An 8,440-nucleotide genomic window follows, 5' to 3' on the forward strand; every position below is an offset into this window, starting at 1 on the left:
ATAAATTGAAACACTATTAATCTAATTTTCTGGCATTTAAGCTGAAAAATCCGGGCTTCATGGAACTTGATTACGTGAGCAACCCGTATTTATATCCCGCTATACACCCAAAAATGATAACTTATGTTTTTAAAAAACTCAATCATCATTAAAACCTAGAAAAGTTATAAATGTCGTTACAATTACACGTTTTAGATGTTAGCTCAACATGTAAGAAATTTCAACATTTAATGTATTAAGTTTTTATTTATTTTTCAACAATAAATCATATATCGGGATGGGAAAATAGACCCTCAATGTTTTTTTAACCTTTATTGTCTTAGTGTACGTATTAAATCTATGAATTAATTAATTTTAAGATGGCATGGAACATCTGTCAATAAGATGTAGATTAACGTACAAAATTAGTAGGAAAATCATTGACATTCATCACATGCTTAGCGTACCTTTATACTTGATATAATTCGTGTCCGCGTTATAATATGATATATGATATAGAATACGGGCACTCCGTTTTGGAAAATTATTCCCATTAAAACTAAAATTGCATTAGATTGTTCCATTGTATTTATTCACCATCATAGTGATGTATTAACCAAAAATGTCCGATCCAAAGTATCTGCCCGCGATGCATGATGAACTCCTCCTACACTTTTCGCCAATTAGTCAACCCACGTTCTTGGTTACCCCGTTCTGGAAAGTTCTATTCCATTCTATTACCAGGGGTCGCGTTTCGCAAGCGTTCTGTACATCAAAATTGAAATGCACATTCAAGAAACGAATTGACTTATTTTAATTATTCAACGCTTGTCACCATTTAACGTCTGTGTGCAGTATAAGTTAGTTCCTAGTAAATATATTCACTCTTTACGTAATCATTCAATCTTTTTTCATTGCAAGCATTAATTTTGATGCAAACTCCGGATGACTTTAAACCGCCAAAGCGTGTCTACCACCTTACTCTCATTTTTGCTATTTCGGGCTAGTTTATCGAAAATGAAAGTAGGTTTTTGATTAATTCCATCATAATTACTTATCATGTATAATTTAATATAGCTTACGGACATCATCTCACATTTGTTGAAATATCAAATATATTAGCCATTACACTGGTGCAGTCATTTCGAAGTTTATTGTCAAAAGGTCCTTATTTATAAATATAGGTTGTTACACAATGAATTATTAAGTAGTCGGTAACTGAAGTCAGATATTTGTTTATCTTCGACATCTAAGCTTTTACAGACATATATTTTCCCCATTGTTGAGTACCATGAATTTCAAACTCTTTTTACTTCCTTGTCTGTAAGCAAGGTTTTGTAAACTTCATCTTCATAAAATTTCTGCAAAAAAAAAAAAATTACATTTTCTTCCATACAAGTTATCAGAACCAGTTTGAAAATAAAAATTCTAAACCAATTTTCTTATCCACAAATTTTGACATGGAGATAATAGTCTTATATTCACATAACCAATTAGATTTATATTTTATAAAATAAGTAAAACTTTCTTTAGATTGAATTCTGCCATTATCATCCAGTGTATCTTTAAAAAATAGGCTGCCACTCTTAACCCAGTTTTCGAAAAATTATACATTTCCTTTTTATCGCATATTACAACTGTTCCACATGGACTGTCGAAGTATATTGACATTTGAGATTACATCAAATCGGGATATTTTTTACATTCATTAAGAGCACAAAGTACTTCTTTATAAAACAGTGGAATTTTTTTATTATCTACGGTACTCGAAAATTGTAAATATACATTACATTGTACATCTATATAATATTTGTTACAAAAACTGTTCAGTATACTATACAGAACTTCTTTTGATTTCCATATTCTGGGTAACCAGGCCGCTTTTAAAGCCTTTAGTTTACTTTCTACTTCAATGATACCTCGACCACCATTTCTAACACTACCGATAAGAGTATTGCCTTTTATTCTTTCTGATTTATTCCATATAAAGTTAAAGATGAGACGTTGAACTTTCTTACTATTTTCCTTTTCTGGGAGGCCTAAAATAGATGCTACGTATATAAGGTTGGATAAATATTCATTAGAAGAGCACTTGGTAGATGATACACATTCCTTTTAAAGATTTAATCGACTGCTGTAAGGTAAGTGAAATAATATTATTTTTTCCCTTTGTTACGCTATATTGTTCAAATATCGTTCCATTTGATACTTTTTATCTCCTATGCGTTATATCTTTTTATATATATGTTTCAATAACTAGCTACATATTAAACAACAATACGTGCAATTGTTTGCTACCGCGCGTTGATTCGATACTATCATTCGTACCTCGTGAATTCTGATTTTAATTTTGTAGACTGCATCACCCCTTTTGATATGTACCCCAAAAGGTATATCAGATATCTGGAAAGAAATGCTAGTATCGGCAGGTGTTTTTATTAAAGCCCTTTGTTCTAAATCATGTATACATCATATCATTCATTATCAAGTAGTTTAAAGAATTGTTTATTATTGCTTTTAAATGTTTTTTAATTTCAAAATATGGTTAATTTCTTTGAATTGTCTTAACATACTCATTTTCCATTTCATATTTTAGCAATCATTTTGACTATAAGAATCATGAATTGTATTTTATTTGAAACAGAAATGAATATTGCTTAAATTTGATATGTTATGTATAAATCAATTGCTAAAGATATGAAATGGAAAATGATTATATTAAAACGAATCGGCAGTGTTGTTATTGTATACAACAATTCAGTGATCAAATATGTTAGTTGAGCAAATTGCAAAATGAAACAGATTCATAAAAAAAAAATGAAATTGATATTTTTATTCACGTTTTATTCAACTGTGCTTCACAAAGAATAACTTCTCGCATTCTCCTTGAGCACCTGCAAAGCAAAAAAAAAAAATGATTTGACAATTTTATCAAATTTATACATTGTGCAGACGTTGTTCAAGAAGGCAGTTGATTTGCTGTCTTTGAATACTGTTTCTACGGAAAATTTTCAACATGATTTGAAAAGTGTTTAGTATTAAGAATGAAAACCTATATTACAAAAAGGACCGGAAACATAAAATGTATTTAATTGACAATTTCTTTTGTTTTTTCTTTTAATGATACAGTAACTTCTTTTTTGTTAAAACCTTAAAAATACTTTTACTTGCATCCCATAATCACCTTGTTTTGGCCAAATTATCTATAATCTTTCAGTATTATGCAGCCTTTTAATAATCGATTTTACACACACAGAGATGCAGCAAAATATCAAATTATGGACATAAATTAGTTCAACGTACTTATCTACAATTACAAACATTCCTGCTGTCACACCAAGCACCCCTGTAACCAAGAGCCAGGCAATGAGCTAAACAGAACCGAACTCCACCCATTTCACACGTAAATCTTTTCTGAATACCTGAAGTTGTAAAATTGTTTGACATTCAATGTAAATAACGGTGATCAACAGAATAATCTGAAAATACAATATCCATTAAAAAAAATATGTATTTATAGTATGGTTATGTGATATTCAAAAATGGAAATGTATTCATATTATTGGAATATGATATTCAGTTATCAATTTTATTATCAAGAACAGAAAACAACTAACTTACTTGCATCTATTTCTGGAAACAATGTTCCTGAAAAAGTTAATGATAATAATCACAATAATGATACTACGAAATTATATCTATGTCAATAATAAATGATCTCAAAAAAGTTGAAAGATTTTAAATTATACAATTTAAAACTTATACCTTGTGTAACAATACACAATTGTTTATTGCCTACGTCACAGTGAGACTAAATTAAAAACACATTAATCCGCCTGACGTTACGTTTAAAGGTCTATATATGATTTGAGTCTAAAATGGCCATCTAAATTGAACATCATCATATTAATGATATTTTTTGTTTTTTGTGCACAAATATGCGTGTGAAGATTTGTCATAATTTTCATTTTGATTCAAGGGCCCACAATTTAGAGATACGACATCATAAGATTTACCTTTTACCGCCAATTGTGCATATTTTGCCTAAAATGGCTTGTTTTCAAGCAGTTTTTTTCTTTCAAAAAACACTGAGCGCATGCTTGAACAAACAAAAAATTTCATCAGAGATGTATCTATCCAAGATTAATAAGTAACAAAAATATTTTTCTTGTTCAAAGTGTCGCTCTATGTTTCCCATTCAAACAAAGATCAGAAAAATGTCAATTTGTGACTGATTTTGATTTAGTTATAAAAATAGCGTCATTTCTGACGTCATTCACTACCAGTAAGTGCAAATAAATCAAATAAATAAGTGAAAACATATTTTATATAAACTTTTAAACAGAAAAAAAAATACAAAAAAGATAAAATAAAGACCATCAGTTTAATGTATCTTTAACATTTTTTAAAAAATGGCATTTATGGGTGCAAATTTTGACTCATATCATATTGAACCATTTAATGTCATTTGAAAGGTGAAAGGACCGTTTGAATATATAACTAACAGCAAAAAAATTAAATCATAAAGAATGAATTCAATAACTACCCATTTTATACGAATATAAAATGGGTTGGGAAGTTTACTCTTTATAAACCGCGAAGTGGTTTAGAAAAAAAGAGCGAAAACTGTTCTATTGATTTCATTCCTTAATTAAAAACAAAATTATTGAAACCAGATTGTATTTAAAATAAGGAGATGATAATGTAAGTATGCCTTTCTCTTAAAAATATATAAAGAAGTATACCTGCTAAAGCAATGCTCAAGATGAGAAAGAGACCGATAAATTTCCCCATTCTGAAGTGCTGATACGTTCAAATAGAAATCCAACAAAAGTTGATATACAATTACCACCGTACTGACAGGTATATAAATAACCTTGACCCAATCAGTATATAAGTTACAAAATTGAAGGATAAACACGTACTTTTATGCGTGTCGAACTATTATTTTCGACTCATGTTTCATATTAAGTAGATAATTAAGTCAAATGTCAACAGGTTGTGAAAAGGATTGTATATCAAATTGTTTAATAAATATTAATGAAAATTTCAATTCACATTTTTTTGTCTGCTTTTTCAAAATGATAACGAGTGATGGAATTGGGTTTTTATTATTACTATTATTTAAAGATATCAACATGACATAAATTGAAACACTATTAATCTAATTTTCTGGCATTTAAGCTGAAAAATCCGGGCTTCATGGAATTTGATCACGTGAGCAACCCGTATTTATATCCCGCTGTACATCCAAAAATGATAACTTATGTTTTTAAAAAACTCAATCATCATTAAAACCTGAAAAGTTTATAAATGTCGTTAAAATTAAGATGGCATGGAACATCTGTCAATAAGATGTAGATTAACGTACAAAATTAGTAGGAAAATCATTGACATTCATCACATGCTTAGTGTACCTTTATACTTGATATCAATCGTGTCCGCGTTATAATATGATATATAATATGGGCACTCCGTTTTGGAAAATTATTCCCATCAAAACTGAAATTGCATTAGATTGTCCCATTGTATTTATTCATCCTCATAGTGATGTATTAACCAAAAATGTCCGATCCAAAGTGTCTGCCCGCGATGCATGATGAACTCCTCCTACACTTTTCGCCAATTAGTCAACCCACGTTCTTGGGTACCCCGTTCTGGAAAGTTCTATCCCATTTTATCACCAGGGGTTGCGTTTCGCAAGCGTTCTGTACATCAAAATTGAAATGCGCATTCAAGAAACGAACTGACTTATTTTAATTATTCAACGTTTGTCAAAAATTTAACGTCTGTGTGCAGTATAAGTTAGTTCCTAGTAAATATGTTCACTCTTTTCGTAATCATTCAATATTTTTTCATTGCAAGCATTAATTTTGATGCAAACTCCGGATGACTTTAAACCGCTAAATGGTGTCTAACCTATGCCCTCATTTTTACTATTTCGGGCTAGTTTATCGAAAATGAAAGTAGGTTTTTGATTAATTTCATAATAATTACTTATAATGTAGAATTCAATTATAGCTTACGGACATCATCTCACATTTGTTGAAATATCAAATACTGTAGAAACACAAATATTCGTTGAGGATTTAATTTCGTTATTTTCGTTGGCAATATAATTCAACGAAATTAAATCCATGACGAATATTTAACCAAAGTATTAATGAATACAAAGAGATAAAAATATGACGAAATTAAATGCCAACGGAATTTTATTTGGTTGAAAAAACACACAATTTTGAACCAACGAAAATATGTGTTTCTACAGTATATAAGCCATTACACTGTTGTAGCCATTTCGAAGTTTATTGTCAAAAGGCCCTAATTTATAAATATAGGTTGTTACACAGTATATTATTAAGTAGTCGATAACTGAAGTCAGATATTTGTTTATCTTCGACATCTAAACTTTAAAAGACATATATTTTTTTCCCATTGTTGAATACCATGAATTTAAAACTCTTTTTACATTCTTTTCTGTAAGCAAGGTTTTGTAAACATCATCTTCATAAAATTTCTGCCAAAAAAAAATTACAGTTTCTTCCATACAAGTTATCAGAACCAGTTTGAAAATAAAAATTCTAAACCAATTTTCTTATCCACATATTTTGACATGGAGATAATAGTCTTATATTCACATAACCAATTTGATTTATATTTAATAAAATAAGTAAAACTTTTTAAAGATCGAATTCTGCCATTATCATCCAGTGTATCAACAAATAGGCTGCCACTCTTAACCCAGTTTTCGAACCTTTGTATCGCATATAACAACTGTTCAACAGTCGAAGTATATCGACATTTGAAATTGCATCTAATCGGGATATTTTTTACATTCATTTAGAGCACAAAGTACTTCTTTATAAAACAGTGAACATTTTTTATTATCTACGGTACTCGAAAATTATAAATATACATTACATTGTACATTTATATAATATTTGTTACAAAAACTGTTCAGTATACTACAAAAACTGTTCAGTATACTATACAGAACTTCTTTTGATTTCCATATTCTGGGTAACCAGGCCGCTTTTAAAGCCTTGAGTTTACTTTCTACTTCAATGATACCTCGGCCACCATTTCTAACACTACCGATAAGAGTATTGCGTTTTATTCTTTTTGATTTATTCCATATAAAGTTAAAGATGAGACGTTGAACTTTCTTACTATTTTCCTTTTTCCGGGAGGCCTAAAATAGATGCTACGTATATAAGTTTGGATAAATATTCATTAGAATAGAACTTGTTAGATGATACACAATCCTTTTAAAGATTTAATCGACTGCTGAAAGGTAAGTGAAATAATATTATTTTTTCCCTTTGTTACGCTATATTGTTCAAATATGGTTCCATTTGATACCTTTTATCTCCTATGCGTTATATTTTTTTATATATATTTTTAAATAACTAGCTACATATTAAACAACAATACGTGCAATTGTTTGCTACCGCGCGTTGATTCGATACTATCATTCGTACCTCGTGAATTCTGATTTTAATTTTGTAGACTACATCACCCCTTTTGATATGTACCCCAAAAGGTATATCAGATATCTGGAAAGAAATGCTAGTATCGGCAGGTGTTTTTATTAAAGCTCTTTGTTCTAAATCATGTATACATCATATCATTCATTATCAAGTAGTTTAAAGAATTTTTTATTATTGCTTTTAAATGTTTTCTGTGAATTGTCTTAACATACTCATTTTCCATTTCATATTTTAGCAATCATTTTGACTATAAGAATCATGAATTGTATTTTATTTGAAACAGAAATGAATATTGCTTAAATTTGATATGTTATGTATAAATCAATTGCTAAAGATATGAAATGGAAAATGACTATATTAAAACAAATCGGCAGTGTTGTTATTGTATACAACAATTCAGTGATCAAATATGTTAGTTGAGCAAATTGCAAAATGAAACAGATTCATAAAAAATAAATGAAATTGATATTTTTATTCACGTTTTATTCAACTGTGCTTCACAAAGAATAACTTCTCGCATTCTCCTTGAGCACCTGTAAAGCAAAAAAAAAAATGATTTGACAATTTTATTAAATTTATACATTGTGCAGACGTTATTCAAGAAGTCAGTTGATTTGCTACCTTTGAATACTGTTTCTACGGCAAATGTTCAACATGATTTGAAAAGTGTTTAGTATTAAGAATGAAAACCTATATTACAAAAAGGACCGGAAACATAAAATGTATTTAATTGACAATTTCTTTTGTTTTTACTTTTAATGATACAGTAAGTTCTTATTTGTGAAAACCTTAGAAATACTTTTACGTGCATCCCATAATCACCTTGTTTTGACCAAATTATCTATAATCTTTCTGTATTATGCAGCCTTTAAATAAACGATTTTACACACAGAGAGATGCAGCAAAATATCAAATTATGGACATAAATTAGTTCAACGTACTTATCTACAATGACAAACATTCCTGCTGTC

At 29.3% G+C, this 8,440-nt stretch overlaps 1 long non-coding RNA gene across 1 annotated transcript; it reads right to left on the reverse strand.

Annotated features, from left to right (window-relative positions):
* Positions 1 to 2,807: 2,807 nt before the first annotated feature.
* LOC128175301 (uncharacterized) lies at positions 2,808 to 4,846 on the reverse strand. The gene is made up of 4 exons (XR_008242662.1): positions 4,725 to 4,846; positions 3,601 to 3,627; positions 3,283 to 3,401; positions 2,808 to 2,873 (listed from the first exon to the last, which is right to left on the reverse strand). It is a non-coding gene; the product is annotated as an uncharacterized LOC128175301 (long non-coding RNA).
* Positions 4,847 to 8,440: the final 3,594 nt, after the last annotated feature.

This window comes from Crassostrea angulata, chromosome 3 (genome assembly GCF_025612915.1).
Source record: "Crassostrea angulata isolate pt1a10 chromosome 3, ASM2561291v2, whole genome shotgun sequence".
NCBI lineage: Eukaryota > Metazoa > Mollusca > Bivalvia > Ostreida > Ostreidae > Magallana > Magallana angulata.